At 48.4% G+C, this 19,174-nt stretch overlaps 1 pseudogene; it reads right to left on the bottom strand.

Annotated features, from left to right (window-relative positions):
- Nucleotides 1-398: 398 nt before the first annotated feature.
- On the bottom strand, nt 399-13,144 carry LOC146395242 (uncharacterized; annotated as a pseudogene).
- Nucleotides 13,145-19,174: the final 6,030 nt, after the last annotated feature.

Raw genomic sequence — 19,174 nt, 5'->3', positions numbered from 1 at the left:
CATGTCTGTGACGTTCCATTACTTGATTTTAGTAATACTTTCCTTATTCATTCAAAAGACATACCGTATGATAACTGAATATATAACGGTTTATGGAGGGGCTCTTTGGAGTTTGGGTCTCAAAACTTAAACCTTTATCCCACCTCCATACATTGGACCCTCAGCTCCAGGGTCCTAAGGAACTTAACTGGGAAAACTTCCAGTTCCACAGCGCTAAATAATGCATGACAGTTGAGAATTCCAAGACGCATTTGGAGAAAATAAGGTTGTTCACAACTCTTCCTTGAGGCTAAATAGCCATGTAACTTTTGGGTTTGCCCTGGATTCCTCTTGCCAGCCCAGGAAAAGTGGTCCTGATCTCACTCCCTAAGGCACTAAGGCTGACATCACCTCACCTGTTACAAGTTCCACCACCTGTGGAAGTAAGTGACTATGAAACAGACCACCAGCAGCATCTTGGAGTCCAGGAGGAAAACCACAAAGACAAGGGAAGGCATCGCTGGACCTAGAAGCCAAAGGGCAAAGGAGATATGAAATGAGGCTCTGTGAGTTAATACCTCACTCTACTTGGAGACAGAGGTGACCCAGTTGCTCACAGGAATAGAGGTGAGCTTACCTGGGAGCCCAGCGGGCTTGTCTATGTCATGGACTACTGCAGACAGTATGAGGCTGGCCTGGATGGGAGTCTTTGCCTCACGCTGCACCTTACAGGTGAGCACACGCTCAGACCCCTGCATGGATGCAATCACCAACTGCAAGCTTTCCAGGGTGTAGGTCCCATCACTACTCTGGTAGGGTGGGGGTTGCACAGCTCTCTTGAACTCATGGCAGTTCTCCAGCCAGGTGAGATGCACAGTCTGTGGATAGAATCTATGCATGAGGCAGGTAACGGCCACTGTGTCCAAGGAGGGTGAAGACTGTGACATGGTCACTGCAGGGGGAACTGACAAAGCCCAGAGAAACAGATAATTACTAAAGTTAAGTTCACTGTGGGAACCTGGAGGATCCTTGAGGTTGGGGTCATTTGCCCAGGTCCTGCCACAGAGGAGGAATTAGGTAACAGATGCATGCAGAGGTAAACGCGTGATTGAATGAAAGTGGGAACACATGAGTGAATGCATGCTTGGAAGGATGGATGGATGGATGGACAGATGGGGTTGGTGAAAGCCCTCCTAATCTTTCCTTTCTTTTCCACTGTGGTCATTAAAGATGAAAAGGTCAACCTGAATTCCATTTAAGAAACTTTGAATAAGGCTTGATGAAGATTCCTAGACTCTAATCTTCATGACTCCAAGATATTAATATTTGACAAAGAAAGGAACCTAGGCTTGGAGAAGTTAAGTATTTGACCAAGGTCACAAGTGGCAAAACCAGGGTTATGCCAGAGACAGTCTGTTTCACTCCTTGCTATTCTGACACCCAAATTTTAATGCTATAAGCATTTATGATTGTAGGCTTCCAGAATTATGACCTAACAACCTCTAGAATTTTTTCAACCAGATTTTCAACTGTGAAGTAGAATGCATGCATACTGGAGAAAAGTTGGGGTATTTTAAAATACTATATATAAAAAATAGACAATCAAGAAGGACAAGGAACTCTAGTCCTCTAGTTCCCAAGTATATCACAGACAACCCCTCAATATTCTGTGATAATTTATATGAGGAAAAATCCAAAAAAGAATAGGTGTATGTATACATATAATTGAATCACTTGGCTATACATCTGAAGCTGATACGACATTGTAAATTATTAACTATGCTCCAATATGAAATTTTAAAAGTCTTAAATAAAATATCAAAAATCATTAGATGTTTCAGTAGAATTAAAATGAACACACAGTATGGTGCAGTTCTCACACTAACCCAAAGGATGGGAAATCCAGGTTGTCCCTGCACTGACACCACAGCCAAACACAAGACCTTGTGTGAGTTCCTTTCCATCTGTTTCCAAGATACTTATGAAATTGTCTAAGGTTGGATCAGCTTTCATGGGCCTAGTGAAGACAGACTTCAGTGCTTGGTCTAGGGAAAAAGAGAGTAACTCTTTACATAGCACAATTTGAAAGAAAGGGCACATTTCCTTCCTAAATATTGTTTCTTTATATTCAACCCACCATGACCTATATAGTTCTATCCGTGATGCTGCTAATATGTGGGAGAGCCAAGCAAGATACCATCCTCTGAAGGTCACTACCTGTTCTCAGTCTTTCTCCTTCAGCACACAGGCAGGGATTCCTACCAAGGAAAGATTAGGACCCTGTGATGGGATGGTGAAGGCCTGGGAACTAGGATATCGGTGGAGAACAGGCTAAGGCAAGGTACCCCCAAGCAAAGTGCCATGGGCTCCAGAGGATGACAAGGACCCATAAAAGGATGAAAAATCTCAGATAGACCATTCCAGTCACCAGTGAGGTCCCTGAGCTATAAGGTGTCCAGGGCAGTGTCCAGAGGACAGAGATTCAGCACAGCTGATAATAACTGCTTCCATGCATTGAATGGCAGTGTTTGAGTCACTGCTCAAGTATTATCTTATTTAATCCATACAAAACCAAATAAGGTCAATACAGACAGCTACTTGCTATCAGGAAAAGACAACAAAGGGAGTTCCCATTGTGGCTCAGTGGGTTGAGAGCCTGACATAAAGTCCACAAGGAAGCAGGTTCTATACTAGGCTCTGCTCAGTGGGTTAAGGATCTGGAATTGTCTTGAGCCATGGTGTAGGTCACAGATGTGGCTGGGATCTGGCACTGCTGAGGCTGTGGCATAGGCCAGAAGCTGTAGCTCCGATTGGACCCCTAGCCTGGGAACTTTCATATGCTGCAAAGAGCAGCCCTAAAAAAAAAAAAAAAAAAAAAGAAAAAAGAAAGAAAAGGGCAACAAAAGAAAGTCACCTGGAAGGACCATAATGAAAATCAGACACCACTTTCTTTCTTTTTTTGGTCTTTTTATGGTTGCACCTGTGGCATAGGGAAGTTCCCAGACTAGGGGTCGAATCGGAGCTGTAGCTGCTGGCCTAAGCCACAGCCACAGCAATGCAGGATCCAGGCCACGTCTGCAACCGACACCACAGCTCACAGCAATGCCGGATCCTTAACCCACTGAGCAAAGCCAGGGATCAAACCTGCATCCTCATGGATGCTAGTCAGATTTGTTTCCGCTGAGCCACGGCAGGAACTCCAGACAACACATTCAATGAAATTATCAAAAAGGAATTGGTTGAAACTTTATCTTGAAAAACATTTCATTATAAAAATGATTTTATTTAATTTATATTTTAATTAAATATTTTTAATTATTATTAATTAAATCTTAATTCTAACCATGCACCAACTCTTAGAAGGAACAAGTGTTAGAAGTATAAGAAAACCAGTATTTTTTTTTTTTTTACTAAAAACTTATATGGAGAACCTTCGTTTCAAATTTCACATTCACAGCATTATCATTACAAGGTAATTTTGAAAATTATTTGAAATTACTTGACAGGTCTATCAATTTTAAGAAGCCTCTTTTAATGAAAGAGCCCTCTTTTGCAGTGCCCATAGAATCACGAAAGTCGTAGATGGTCTCTCTTCTTTCCTCTTTAAACGTCGTAAAGTTCACCCGGGATCCCGGCAGTTCCCAAACATCATTCACATCAATTTTGTGAAATACCCTTTGCCAGATCTTTGATTTCACTTGGCAATGGATGTGGATTCTGTTTACACAGAGTGGTCTGATGTTCACCACGCTTCAATCAAGGTAAGACCCACCTCCTAGAGCAGAGGGTTTCTGGGCTCCACAGCATCTCCCTCAGCTGCCTGCTCTCAGAGCAGTGATGCTGGGCAGGTCCACGTCCCCGATTCTCTGCCTCTGGGTTTCTCTATAATCATGAAATGCCACCTAGCCCATGAGGGCACATCCCAGCCTCCCTACTCTGTGGGACAGTCCTGAGGAATTGTCTGCAGAGCCCCTGTGACCTTAAGCATCAGTCATCCCCAGGGGCACCTGGTTCTCATCCTTTCTGGGTGGCCTCCTTCCCTGTCTCGTTCACTCCATCTCTTATCCCAGCCTCTCTGGATCATCCCCCCACCACCTGCAACCCAAGTCCTAGTTTCAGATTCTACTTTCAAGGGAACTCAAATAAAGACACTGGAAAAGTTATTTCCCCGATGGGAACCCAAACCTGAGATGCAGGCCGTGTTGAGCAGGGAAGGTTTAGAGGTGGGTGTACTTTGCAAATAATCCATTCATTGTGAATATTTTATTATCTATAATTTTTGCTCCTGTACACAATTGTCCTAAGGTCAGGGAATCATATAAAAATACTCAGAGAAGCACGACTCCCTGCATTATCATTTTCCTATTCTGCAGTCAGAGATTCAAGGCTGGGAGAACTGACGTCACGAGCGAGAGGTCTCACGGCTGGTGACCAGCAGAGTCGGAGCCTGAATTCATCTCAAAGGTCTCTCATTCTCCAGCTTCACACCCTTGGGCAGCCTTCACTTTTCACACCCTCAGCTTCCTTCTATCAACCACGATTGGGATAAACAGTACAGGGCAGCTTATACATGAATCCATTCACGCAAATGTGTATGCTGGCTGTGTGCTGTGCTCATTTGAGTCACCAATTTTATCCATGTAAAATGATGTGTTTCCTTCCAAGACAATAGCAAAAAGAAATTGAGGAAAATAGTTTGTAAACTCTAAAGTCCTATAAAAATGTAGGGATTCATTTTACTGCTGTGCCACTTTGGATAATTCACTTGCCTTCTCTGGGCTTCTGAGTTGTCGTAAACAGTGAGGTGATCACTAAGATTCCTTCTCGGCATGATATGAAGGAATTTCACGTCATGTAATTTACAGACCTGTCAAGCCTTGATTCAGGTCAAGAAAATCATAGTCAACAAAAAACATATGAAAAATCAGGTCATTACCCAGACGTGAGTGATGATCTAAAGACAGCGTTGCATGTAAAATTTAGAAGTTTTCTACCCAATATTCTGTGATAATCTATGTGGGAAAAGAACATGAATGAGAATAGGTGGGTGTCCATGTATAACTGAATCGCTTTGTGGTGCAGCAGAAATTATCACAACATCGTAAATTGACGAGACTTCAGTAAAACTTTAAAAAATGAAGACAGATAAAATTTAGAAGTTTGCAAAGTCCTTTAAATCCTCTTCATATACAAAAAAAGTGTAATAATAAAATTAAATTCCCAGAAGATATTTTGCTTCCATTTTCCAGGTGAAGAAACTGAGTTCCAAAGGGTGATGTGTATAACAATGATGACTAATAATAATTGCCACTAATTTGAGGTTGCTGTGAACAAGGTACGTGTTAATTCCTTTACCAGTATCGTTTCCCTGGAAGCCTGCCACAACCAAGTGAGGGGTGTCCGATTTTTCAGTGGAGGAAATTGAGGCTCAGAGACCTCAGAGCCTGACTCTGTGCTAAACTGTCTGAACAAAATGAAGGTCCTTACAATGGAGGTACTGGTCCAGGTGGATGGTTTTCCAGAAAACCACTGTGGATCCGTGCTGAACTTGACAGAGGTTGAGGGAAGGCCTCAGCAGCCTGCGGCAGGACAAGCACGCTGCTGGTCACATTGCATGAGTCTCCGCTGAGGTGGACGCTGATCTGGGTCTTTAACAGCTTGTGGTCGTTTTTAAGCCAGGTCCCAGTGAGCGGACCTGTGGGGAATCCAGAGGATGTGAACTTGAGCTGGATGTGTGTGCCGGCTCCGATCGCTGCAAGGGGCCTTGCAATGTGTGAGAGAAGATACTCCTGCCTGTAGGAGAGACGCGCCCGTGAGAGGACACGGAGGAGCCCAAACTCAGAGCGAGAAAATCCTTAGCATCTCTATTGAGAAGCTCCTTCACCCCCCTCTTCCACAGGCTTTTAAAGGTTACATTCTGACAATTATGAAGCTGGTATTAGAGGCCAGACCATGAAATTAAGGGACCGCAGAGGTTTGTAAGGAGCCCTGACTCCCCCAACCCACACCTCACAACCCTGCTTACTGACCTGAGACCTCCTGCAACCTTAGGAGGAGGGAGCGCCTCTATCCCATTTCACAGATGAAGAAACTGAGGCTCAGACAACCTAGGTGACTTGTCCTAAGTCTGCAACTAGTCAGCAGAGCAGGTGTTCTTAGCCAGGTACTCGGAGTCCAAGGTCCATGTCCAGTGACCAGGCTCTGTTCTGCCCTTGTCCCTGGACAGGGAAGGGCATCTCACTGCTCCCAGAACAGGTCACATGAAGGCAGGTGGCACAGAGAAAGGATAAGAGCACAGCCTTTGGGGTCAGGCTCAGCCCAAGTGTGCTTTTGCCAGCCCCTCACTGCATAAGCCTGAGCAACTCAATTCTCTAAGCCTCAGTTTCCTCATCTGTAAAATGAGGATGAGCCTTAATTCTCAGAGTTAATTAATAAATTATGTAAAATAATTAGTAAAGAATATGAGGCACGTGGTTATCACTCTAAATGGTAACTGTTGTCATCATATACTCACAACCATCTAGGGAATTATTATTAGTCATATTTCTCGTGTTAGAGGAAAAAAAGCCTCCTGGAGGGTGTCACTTTCCAACCCAGGAATTCTGACTCCAGTCAAGGGCTCTTCCTGTTACACCACAGCTGCCTCTGCTTCTTCATAGCTGTCCCCTTAACGATCAGTGAATTTTCCTGCTTTCAACCCAGCTCTGGGCTGGCCACTATGGAGACTGTATGTGGGCATCACAAAGCACCCACTGTTGCCCCATTGTCTGGGCACCAAGCTGGGTCAAGGAAAAGGAGTCTCCACCTGGTCCCCACGAGGTGGGCATAAAACTGTCATTGCACAGATGGGAAAACTGAGCTCAGGAAGGGGCAGTGCTTTGCTGAGGTCTCAGGAGGCCCGTGGCAGCCCTGCCAGGTGACACTGATCTGTTGGACTCCAATATTTAGCCACCTCCAAACATAAGAGCCTGTGTGTGCTTCAAGGCCGTGAGGGTCTCAGCACAGAGGAGAGGGGTAAAGTTTAAGCCTCTGGGAGTTCCCATCTTGGCACAGTGGAAACGAATCTGACTAGGAACCATGAGGTTGCGGGTTTGATCCCTGGCTTTGCTCAGTGGGTTAAGGATCTGGTGTTGCTGTGAGCTGTGGTGTAGGTTGCAGACAAGGGTCAGATCCTGTGTTGCTGTGGCTGTGGTGTAGGCTGGCAGCTGTAGCTCCAATTGGACCCCTAGACTGGGAACCTCCATATGCTGCAGGTGCGACCCTGAAAGGCCAAAAAAAAAAAAAAAATGAGCCTCTGATCAGGACTTGCAGGAGACCCCATAGTTTCAGGACCAGCTGTGAGAACTGAATGTGCGGGCAGACATGACAGTTCAGGAAGAGAAAAATATCAGATATGGAGTATTTAAGAGGGAAATTTGAGAAAGACGTGAGATAACACTGAGATTTATATTCTTAGGCAGGGTGAAGGGAAAATTTCAGAAGATACACTGAGGAGTTCCCATTGTGGCTCAGTGGGTTAAGGACCTGACATTGTCTCTGTGAGGATGGGGGTTCGACTCCTTGCCTTGCTGAGTTGGTTAAGGATCTGGCACTGTAGAAGCTGTGGCATAGGTCGCAAATGAGCCTCAAATCTGACCCATATGCTGCAGGTTCAGCCATAAAAAAAAAAAGGGGGAGAAAAAGAAAAGAAAATACATTGAATTTGTGGGGAGACAGTCCTGCCCTCAGTCCCAGCTCTGCTATTTGAGACCCCTGAGACCTTGGTCCCTCTGCTGCGGTTCCAGCTGTCGTATATCAGGTAACATACGTGAGGACACCTGGTACACAGCAAGTGCTACAGGTGTCAGCCGACATGAGCAGAGTATAGAGGTGTGTAAGTGTGTAAGGAGTGGACCTGAGGAAGGGTTTAGAGCTCACACTGAGGAGCTGTAAATGCAAAGGTACATTAGCACCACGCAGAAGGGAGCCTGATACCAGAAGAGGAAGCTGCCCTTCCCCACTGCAGACCACAGGGCACACCAAACACCTGCACAGGGTGTGGGAGAATCAGAGCGATGCTCACAGGGTGGGGTGCGGCGGGGGTGGGGGTGGGTTACCTTGCAGCAGGGGGCAGGATACAGGTTTGCAGGTGAAAGAGAAAATAAGACAGGAGAGGAACAAACTCGGCGTGAGTCAGTAAAGAAATAACGTAAGTTGCTTCTGGTCAGAAAGGACCAGTTTGGAGTTTTTCACCCAGATCTGTATAGCCCACTTTATGGATCTTTTTTAAATTTTGGCCGGACAAAGAAAAAAAAAAAAAAGACAGTGAGAAGTTGCAAGGGGATGGGGTCATTTGCCCAAGAATTCTTAGAGCAGGCGGATAAAGGCCACTTCTTTCCGGGAGAGTGTGAATGCAGCAGCAATGCCCCTGTTGGGAATTCATGTGGTTTTGCAGCCCAGCATCCTGTCTACCCTTTCCCAGGTAGTAGCTCACGGCAGCTGACAGGGCCAGTAGGGAGCTGTCCTATCCCACCTCCTATGGTTCTGGAGAGCTGTCAGTGCACATTCTGGCTCGCCCTTGGCTGGTCCAGGCCTGGCCAGTTCTAATGCTCCCTTCTCTCCTCCTTCCCTTCCCTCCCCATCTCATCTCTTCTGGCTCAGTCATTCCTTCTCCCAAGCTGATTCCTGCAGAACCGAGGAAAGCAGGTCTTTCCGCAAAGTCTGAACTGCTGGTGGACAGCTCCCCCTAGTGGAGAATGTCATCTAGGACACAAAAGGTAGCTAGGTAGGGAAGAGGAGGTAGATTTGGATGGGGTGAGAGAGAGAAAAAGAAAATGAGGGGCAAGGGAGAGGAGAAGAGAGAAAAAAGAGGTGTGTGTGAGAGAGAAACCCCCGGTAGAGAGAATACAAATCTTGCACCTGCACCTTCCCTGCTTCCCAGGTAATCCTGTCAGGAATTCTAGCCTCTCCAGGAGTTCCCGTCGTGGCTCAGCGGTAACCAACTCGACTAGTATCCATGAGGTTGCCGGTTCGATCCCTGGCCTTGCTCAGTGGGTTAAGGATCCGGTGTTGCCATGAGCTGTGGTGTCGGTCACAGATGGGGCTCGGATCTGGCATTGCTGTGGCTGTGGTGTAGGCTGGCAGTTGTAGCTCCAATTCGACCCCTAGTCTGGGAACTTCCATATGCCGCAGATATGGCTCTAAAAAAGCAAAAAAAGAAAAGGAAAAAAAAAAAAAAAAAGAATTCTGGCCTCTCTTGAAAAACGCCTTCTAGAAACTGCCCTGAACCAGTCTTGATTGATTAAAGCCTTCCTAGAAGGGATTCGGTGGCCCAGCTGTCCTTATAGTCTGCCTTTTCCCCAAGCCAAGTATGAAGGTAGAGAAATTTCAACCAGAAGAGTGCATGGAATTGGGAAAAGAAGTCCCACACTTTCTTCTTGAGAAGGATGTGGAGGAGGGAGGAATGGAATTTGGGGTGAGTGCCTGAGAGTTTTATCAGCAGCCCAGGGCGTCCTCCCTTCCTTCACCCTGAACCCTTGGTTTCCTGAGTCCTGACCTACTTCTGTCTGCACTCCAGGCAGGTGGCCTGTGTTTTCACCCCTGACCCTCCCAGCCATGCTGCCCAGAGGGGTTGGTGAGAGGCTGCACCCATCTTTCCCCAGCCTGGGCACCTGAGCCCGCAGGGTGATGTTGGCCTGGACTGGGGGCTGCTTATCCTGGACCACCCAGCAGGCAAACTTGCTCTCATCCAGCCTGGCCTCTGCCTGCCAGTAGGTCCCATCTGGGTTTCTGGTGACCTGGGGGGACTCCATGGTCTGAACTTTGTGCCTGTTCTCCATCCAGGTGAGGAGCAGGTGAGAGGGATAGAAGCGGCTCAGGTGGCAGGTGAGATTCACTCTCCGATGTACCTGGATTTGCATCCCAGAGGGCTTGGTGGTGATCTTCAGGGTGGGGACAGCTGGACAAAGAAGCAGAAAGGAACATCTATTGAAATTATACCTGCCTGCTTGTCCCTTATGTCCACCTTTCCCAGGACCCCTCCCTAGAGCTCTCGCTCTTCAATCAGTTACCTGTTTTCAAAAAAGTTATATGTTTTCAAAAAAATATATATATATATATACATATATATATATACACATATTTTTGGCTGCACCTGCAGCACACAGAAGTTCCCAGCCAGGGATCAAACCCATACCACAGAAGTGCCCGGAGCCATAGCAGTGACAATGCCAGATCCTTAACTGCTAGGCCACCAGGAAGCCCTGGAATAATTTTTTTTTGTATTCTCAATGTAAGGCAAATGGAGCTAAGTGTTAACATTCATTAAATAGGGGTAGCGGGGAGTTTCCATCATGGCTCAGGGGGTTAAGAGCCAGACATAGTGTCCATGAGGAGGTGGGGTTCGATCCCTGGCCTCGTTCAGTGGGTTAAGGATCTGGTGTTGCCACAAGCTGCGGCATATTTCGCAGATGCAGCTTGGATCTGGTGTTGCCACGGCTGTGCTGTAGGCCTGCAGCTGTAGCTCCAATTAGACCCCTAGCCCTGGAACTTCTATATGCTGCAGGTGCGACTGTAAAAAGAAAAATATATGTATATGGGTACGGATACATGAATATCTGCTATATTATTTCCTGTGTGTTTGAAACATTTCATATCATGAAATATTATTTTAAGAATTACAAAATACGATTTCCATGAGAACAGGGACTTAATTTTACTCATCCCTCTATCCCTAGCACCTAGAAGCCTGCCACGCAGTAGATATTCATGGATGCAAGAATTCACTTATGTTGAATAAATAATATGATTTAAAATTTAAAATAATGATATTAATAGAACAAAGATGTCTGGAATGGAAGCTTAGCCCAGACGATAAGAATAAAATCAAGCATCCATAAACAACTTATTGTGTGGCAGTAGCTGCTTTGTAAGAAATTGCTCATTTAATCCTCACACGAAACCTACAAGGTCGGTCTTAATTTTATTCTCATTCTAAGAGGAAACTGAGGCACAAACGAGTTAAATAACTTACCCAAGATCACACAGATTGCGAACTAGAACAGTCAGGATTAAACCCAGACAGTGCGTCTCTGCAACCTGTGTCACTAACAATTCTACCGTGTGACCGGCCACGGCAGGGGGGAATTCCAAGTTCCCCATTGTGAAATGGGGCTTTGGGTCAGACTCTGAGAACCAGCGCTGCCAGGAAAACGATGTCCCCACCCAGCTTCCCGCCCACGAACCTCGGAGAGGGTCATGCCAGGGGCTCCGCCAAGGTCCTATGCATGACTTCTCAGGTCACCTTCGATGTGACGTCTTGGCAGGCCAGGGTCACCCACACCTCTCTGGTGATGGAGTTGTTGCCTTTGTTGTCGGTCACCAGGCACTGAGTTGAGGCTGGATGCTCACCTCTGTCCTTCATCCAGGTGACATGGACATCTGAGGAGCCGAAGGGGCCAGCGGTGCAGTTGGAAGGCACTGAATTCCCAAGGATTGTTCTCCAAGTTGGGCCGGTCAGAGAGATGAAGGGCTGTGAAGCCGGCAAAGAGGTGACAGTGACTGAGCCGTGAGAACCACAGCGCCCCACTCTCCACACTCGGCAGCCTGTACCAGGCGCCCTGGTGCGCCAGGTCCTAGGGCTCACTGTGTGCCCGTGTCTGGTTTCAGCCTCGAGGAGCTTATAAACAGATGCAAACCAGTAAACAAACAAATGTAAAATTATAACTGGACCTCGGTGACTTTGGGGGAACCCAAAGTGTGCAGACAGGAAATGCTTGGAGGCGGGAGTTCCCGTCGTGGCTCAGCAGAAACGAATCTAGCATCCATGAGGATGCAAGTTCGATCCCTGGCCTCGCTCAGTGCATTAAGGATCCAGCATTGCCATGAGCTGTGGTATAGGTTGCAGACACGGCTCAGATCTGGCGTTGCTGTGGCTGTGGCGTAGGCCAGCAGCTATAGCTCCCGTTCGACCCCTAGCCTGGGAACTTCCATATACCACAGGTGTGGCCCTAAAAAGACAAAAAAAAAAAAAAAAAAAGAAAAACAAAGAAAATGCTTGGAGGACTCACTCTGGAAAGGTGGTAGGAAAAGGATTCCTGGAGGAGGTGACCTCTTGAGCTGAAACTAAGGAATAGGTAGGAGCCAGCCATGGGAAGGGCCAGGGGAAGAACATTCTAGAAAGTGGGAACAGTGAGAAGCATCTGATGCAGGAAGAGCTTGGCGGGCTTGGGAAACGCTGAGAGGTCTGTAGGACTTCAGCATCGTGGGGAAAGAGGTCCAGAGGGAGAAGAGCCTCGTGGGACGTGGGGACCCTCTCGATTCCATTCTGAGTGTGATGCAAGGCCTCAGAGACCTTAAACAGAGGGGCAAGCTGGTCCCACTGGCATGCTTGAGAAGATAATTGGGGCTGCCGGGTGGAGAATAAAAGGAGGGCGGCAGCCTGGGAGCAGGGAGGCCAGCGAGGAAGCCTCCAGGTGTGAGGTGACCGTGCCTGGACCCGGGTGGTGAGAAAGGGAAGGACCCATTTGAAAGATACAGCCAACAAGACGTGGTCATGGACTGGAGGGGAGACGAGGGATAGAAGGAATTATGGATAAATGGTTCCCAGCCTTTTCTCCTGAGCGTGTCTCTCTGTGTGGTTGTTCTGGTTTTGAGGTTTGGGATGGGAGAGGTCTGGTGAGGAATCAAGATTTCCATCTTGGACATACGTGCAAAGCCAAGAATCACAGCAGACAGGCCTGACTGACCCTTCATCCAGCCCCACAAGCTGAGACTAGGTCAGACTATTTCTGCTTCTAACTGAGGATCTGTCCCCTAGCATTGTCCTGACAACTGCAGGACTAGACTCTTTCCTCGCCATCAGGACAGCCTGCAGAGATGTGAGAGCAGGAGCTGATGGCATCCTGGGTGGGGCGGGTCCCCCCTTCCATCCGCGGACCTCCCCCCATCCCCTTGCCCTCCCATCACGCTTCCCCCTCCAGACCCTCAAAGCCCCCATCACCTGCATTTCCCACAAGGTCCACCCTGAGGAAAAGACATGAAGCAAGCAGGCAAGTGGCCCAGCTACCCCGCCGTCCCCACCCCAGCAGCACAAGGGTCCCTGTGAGCAGCACGCGGGCTCACCTGTGAGTCCCAGCAGAAGGATAAGCAGGAGGGAGCCCAGCACCTGCCCAGGTAGGGTGGTCATGGCAGGAGGCTCACAGCATCCCTGGAACATGCTGGCTCCAACCCCTGGATGAAGCTCTGGGGGAGCCCAGGAAGCACTGCCTGGTCTGCGCACAGCCTGGTGTAGGCCGGGCGATTCCCAGAGCAGTGGTTTGAGCTGCAATGAGAGAAGTGGTCACCTTCCAAACCCAAACCCTCAGGGAGGCCTGAGGTGTCCAGCCAGGGAGGCGTCTGCTGCCCTTGGCCTGGGCACCCACGGATGCCCGCAGACAGCGCCCTGCAAGGGATCAGAACCTGCAGCCCAATTCAGAGACAAAAGACCCTCAGCAGGTCCTGGGGGCAGCGCTGGGCATGGAAAGGAGGAGGGAGTATGCCACATTCATACCACGCTGGGGGAAGGGTGACATGTGCCCTAGTTTGGACCAGGCTTTCAACAGCACCTGACACAATAACTTTCTCATAAAAGTTCAGTAAATTTATTCATCTCTGGTCAGCCATTCGCTCAACGATTATAGAGCAAGTATCCAAAAACAGTGCGATAGAGGAGGCAGGGAGATAGAGGAGGCAGGCAGGCGAAATGAGAGCGAGCCGAGGTGAAATAAATAACAGAGACAAATAACGCTGGTTCAGGGCTCCGTCCCTGCCCCCGCCCCCGCAAAGTTCAGACAGTTCAGTGAGGTGGGTGCACCTGCCACCAGACCTTGGTCCAGCCTGGGCCTGAGTTTCCTGCTCTGTAGCAGGAGGCTGTGATATCTATGTGTGACTGCTTCGTGCAGATCTTGTAATGTCTGAAGTCCTGAGCGCAGGATCGCAGGATCGGAGCTGAATAAATGTCTCCATCCTAAGAAACACACCTCCGGGCTCCATACCCTTCATGCTTGTACATCTCCACGCACCCCTCTGCTTTTAGCTCAGCTCTGTCCCCGGAAATACGATAAGGGCCATGTGGGGAATCTTAGATTTTTCCAGTATCCACACTGAGAAAGTAAAAAGAAACAGTTGAACTTTAAAAGTTATTATGGTTGATTTATAATAGTCTGTCAATTTCTGTACAGCAAAACCACCCAGTCACCCCGCCCAGAATATATATATATTCTTTTTCTATTATCTTCTATCATGTTCTATCACAAATAATTGGACATAGTTCCCTGTGCTGTACAGCAGGACCTCATTGCTTCTCCATTCTAAATGTAATAGGTTGCATCTACTAACCCCAAACTCCCCATCCATCCCACTCCCTGTCCCTCCCCCTTGGCAACCACAAGTCTGTTCTCCATGTCTGTGAGTCTGAGATTCAAATTCGTATATTTGAATTTCAACAAATATATTTTATTTAACCCAGCACCCGAAATTGTATCATTTCAACAGGCAAACAAAATAAAAATACTGTGCTATTTTCTTATTTTTTCTTTAATCTTTGAAATTTTCAACAATAGCAGTGAAATGCAGTCCTAGCCAAACAATAAAATTGTGATTATTTATATACATATATATATAAATATACTTGTGTGTGTACACACCTACACTGCTTAATTTTTATTTATTTATTTATTTATTTATGGTCTTTTTGTATTTTTCTAGGGCTGCTCCTGCGGCATGTGGAGGTTCCCAGGCTAGGGGTCTAATTAGAGCTGCAGCCACCGCCTATGCCAGAGCCACAGCAACACAGGATCTGAGCCATGTCTTCGACCTACACCACAGCTCACGGCAACGCCGGATCCTTAACCCACCGAGCGAGGCCAGGAATCGAACCCACAACTTCATGGTTCCTAGTCTGATTTGTTAACCACTGAGTCACGATGGGAACGCCTGCTTAAGTTTTTTAATTTAAATTTTAAATGATTAAAATTCAATACAATTAAAACTTCAGTTTCGCTGCAGCACTGGCCAGGCTCAGCTGCCCCATTGGACAGCATGGTTTTGGGTGAAAAACTCCACTCATGGTCTTTTCCCTTCCTCGGGAAAGCCTCCTACCCTGAAGTTCGGATATTTCTCTTACATAGCATTTATCACAGCTGTAATTTAATTTTTAATTGGCCATGGGTTGCACAGTTTCCCGCATCAGACAGTAAGCTCTGCAAGGGCAGGGACCATATTCTTGTTCAAGAGCATAATAGGTGCTCAATAAACACTTGTTGGTTGGATGGATGGATGTTTGGATACATAAGCAAAGAGGGAATGTGTGCTATGGGGGTAAAGAAAAGGAGAAAGCACTACCAAAGAGAAAGCAGAGAGGACTTCCTGGAGGAAGTGACGTTGCCACCAAGAGCCCCTGAACCTGCCCTTCAGCTTCTGCACAGAAAAAATAAGACTGGTGGTGACGCCAGGTCTGGGCTGCAGGGGCTGGGTAGCCACAGGCCTCCTGCCTTAGAGGCTTAAGGAGAAGTGGGGAGATTGGAGGCTCAGGGAGGGTGGTCCGAGGAGTGCCAAGCTACCCACAGGCCTCACCCAGGCTGAGCCACATGCTCACAGGGGGAGACTTGGTTTCCTCTGGGTGGAGCCAAGCCAGGCTTCTTCCTGATTCCAGCACCCGCAGAATGCAGATGTCACCCAGTCTGCAAGCTCCAGTTCTTATGCAGCGTGGGGCCCCAAAGCCTTTGTCATGAGTGTGGGCCCCTGCCCTGGTCTAAGGGGCTGAGGGACAGAGAGGGACAGAGAGGCCCTGGCTCCTCAGAAAGGACGTGCATGGTCCCTACAATCCACCCCCTTGCTGCAAGGACACGTGTTCTTTCACCTTCGCCCCATCTTAGAGGGGCTCAGACTCAGCCTAGACGACCACCCATGTCACACGGAGGCTCCTCCCAACAAAGCCCCATCTTTCTCCAAGCCCGTCCCTTAAATCCTTGAGGGTAGGGACCCTTTCTAATCCACTGGCTCCACATCTGGGTCTTCAGGGCCCAGCAGAGCCCCCGACACAGAATCACCTCTGAACACATGTTTGCTGAATGAATTCATTTCATTGGCGGTTCGTTCTTTCCAACAACTCTTGGGAGAGTGCCAGCTATGTGCCAGGTGCCCTTCAAGGCACGGAGCAACTGAGCCGGACAGGTCTCCACCGTCAAGGGAGCTGTGTCCTAGAGGGGAACTGAAAACAAAGGAGCAGAAGCTCAGTGTGATTTCAGGAGTGCCAAGACCAGCTCAGCAGGGTGGGGCCGAAGAACGGGTGCTGTGAAACTTAAGGAAAAAAGTTAACATAAAGCAAGACACAGAGACATTTATCTTAAGTAAAGGTGGGAACCAGGGGACTCAAGGTCTCAGGAACCAAGAGCACCGCCTTGAGAAACCACACTGCTTTCACTGTGCTCTTTAGAATGACATCGAGTGAGGAGGGGGCTATAGGTGGAGGGTATAGGGTTTGTTTATTATTTTATAAGTTCTTTGATTATTTTAAAAGTCACTCAGCTGGTAGAAGGTTAAGCTTTTACTCTGACCTTTAGGCACATAACCATCATCAGCATTTGAGTTAGCTATCCATGCAGAGCATTCCAGAGAATCCTCACTGTGCATGTGCAAATGGCATGCCTATTTGCAGCAACCCTGCGTGCCTAGGTTTGCACTTTGGTTCTCTTTGCTAATGCATATTCTGCTAACAACCGCTCATAAGCCACTTGGCCATGAGGTTCCTCTTTCTCTTATTCCTTAGAGGATGTATCATGCTTGTGCAAACGGCGTGCCAATCTGCACAGGTCCAGCGTACCTAGACCAATGCATTATATCCTCATTCAGCTGACCCTATGAATAACTTATGCCTTTAGGTCTTTGTTCTTAAGCTGAAGTCGTTTACCAGCACTGTGACTGTTTTTCGAGCAGGAAGATGGGATAAAGTAAAGCAGGACAAGATGGAGTTTTCGGCAAAGAGGCTAAGAAAATAGGGTACAAACCTGTCTCGCGACACAGGAGAGTTAACATTACGAAGGAACATAAAGACGGAAGGGGAAAGAGAATGAGAGGAAAGAGAATGTGTTTGGGACGCATGCGTAGGACGACCAGATGGGGGAAGGGGCCTGTGAGCTGAGGCCCGGACCAGGGGAGGAAGGGCCGAGCCCATGCGGGGACGTGGGGAGGCAGGTGTGGGCTGGGGCTTCCGATCAATGGCAAGATCACTGGCAGAGGACGAGGCAGACAATCATGAGAGAAACCCCAGGGTCTGAGCTTGTAGGTCATGGCAAAGAGGTGGGATTGAAATCTATGTGCACCACCTCGTGGGCTAAGAGCAGAGGCGGGGGGATCCGATTTGTAAATTAAAACCTCACACTCTGTTGGCTGTGGCGGGGAGGATAGGAGGAGGGTTAAGGGGGAGGCAAGAGGAAGAAAGGAAGCAAGAAACTACTGCCAGTGTGGACAGCTGGACACGGGAGTCTGGAGCCTGGGACAGTGGGGAAAGGGGAGACTCACGGGCAAGTTGTGAGCCGGTGAATAACCACAACGACACTGCATAGGGTGAGGCAGCTTCGGAGAGGATGGGGAGGGGAAGAGGAGGAGGGTCTGGGCCGGGGTCGTGATCTGGTTCTGCCAGCAATCAGCTGGGAAACTTGGGTCAGCTTTCTGGGCTCGGATTCTACACTGGACCTGCAGCGGCGTGGGCCAGGTCATCTCTAAGGATCTAGTTCCTTGGATATTCACGGGCCTGGTTTCATTTCCTGCTCTCTGGAGTTCCTGCCTCACCCAGGCCTCATCCACACAGTGTCTGCTGTGACGGCTCCCGGGGCAAAGTGCCAGAGTCGGCATCATGGGTGTCTGAGCCCTGCAGTTGCCCAGAGCCCTCAATCACAGGGCTCACACTTGATTTCCTGCTCTGGGAGTTCCCGTTGTGGCTCAGGAGAAAAGAACCTAACATAGCGTTCGTGAGGATGCCGGTTTAATCCCTGGCCTTGCTCAGTGGATTAAGGATCCGGTGTTGCCACAAGCTGCAGAATAGGTTGCAGATGCAGCTCGGATCCCGCATTGCCATGGTTATGGCTGTGGTGTAGGCCTCAACGGCAGCTCTGATTTGATCCCTAGCCTGGGAACTTCCATAGGCGACAGCTATGGCCATAAAAAGAAAAAAAAAAAAAAAAAAAGATTTACTGCTCTGCTGTCACCATCATGAAACACTTTTGGAACCCAAGGCCTATGTTCCCAATTTGCACTGGGGCCTTGGCCTCCTGAGGTGAGGGGGGGCAAGCTTACCACAGCGGTAGCAGGCCAGATGCAGGTGGGAAGCCCTGCAGGTTGCTGCGTGACAGACCAACCAAGGACCCTTGCTGGACCCCTCTGTGGCATCAGGGACCCTGACGTCTTTAGTACCACCTTCCCCCCACCCCTCCAGACTCTTTGACATCCCACAAGTCCTAACAAACTTCTCTATTCCAGGAGCCAAAGTCGTCAGTCCCTGTGGATGGATGAATGGGTTCCAGTGACCCCCAGCCCCATGAAAGCAGATATAATAAAGGGAGATGGTGGGGGCGGATTAAAGGCCTAACCTCCCAAAGTGGCTCTGATGATGGACTTTTAGGCTGAAGGCACTTAGGCGGGGCACCTGTCTGGGAGCAGGAGAAGAATGTGAAACCCAGTGGAATGAAGTGTCTGCTTGACAATGTGCCACCAGCCAAGAGGAAGTGACATGGGGCTCATTTCCCTTCAGAGAAAGAAGGACTTTCTAACAATAATGCTGTTCAACAATGAAGCCTCTCACCTTCCGAGGGGGAACTTCTCTTTCCAGGGGCGTGCAGGTGCAAGACTCATGTGGGGAACATAGATTGTGGCTGAGCCACTTGACTAGAGAAGCGCTTTTCAAACCAGAGACCACGAAACATTCATGAAATCAAGGCAATGGACCTAATCCAGCATTTATTTAAAAATGGATGAGGGGAGTTCCTGTTGTGGCTTAGTGGGTTAGGAACCTGACAAGTGTCCGTGAGGATGCAGGTTCAATCCCTGGCCTTCCTCAGTGGGTTAAGGATCCTGCATTGCTCTGAGCTGTGGTGTAGGTCACAGATACAGCTCGAATCCTGAGTTTCTGTGCCTGTGAGGTAGGCTGGCAGCTATAGCTCTGATTCAACCCCTAGCCTGG

The sequence above is a fragment of the Sus scrofa genome, chromosome 17 (assembly GCF_054392235.1).
Source record: "Sus scrofa isolate SSC_HxYL_T2T_F1_AM1 chromosome 17, Sscrofa_HxYL_maternal_Yorkshire_Landrace_v2.0, whole genome shotgun sequence".
Taxonomy (NCBI): Eukaryota; Metazoa; Chordata; class Mammalia; order Artiodactyla; family Suidae; genus Sus; species Sus scrofa.
This window is presented reverse-complemented; position numbering and strand designations above follow the sequence as displayed.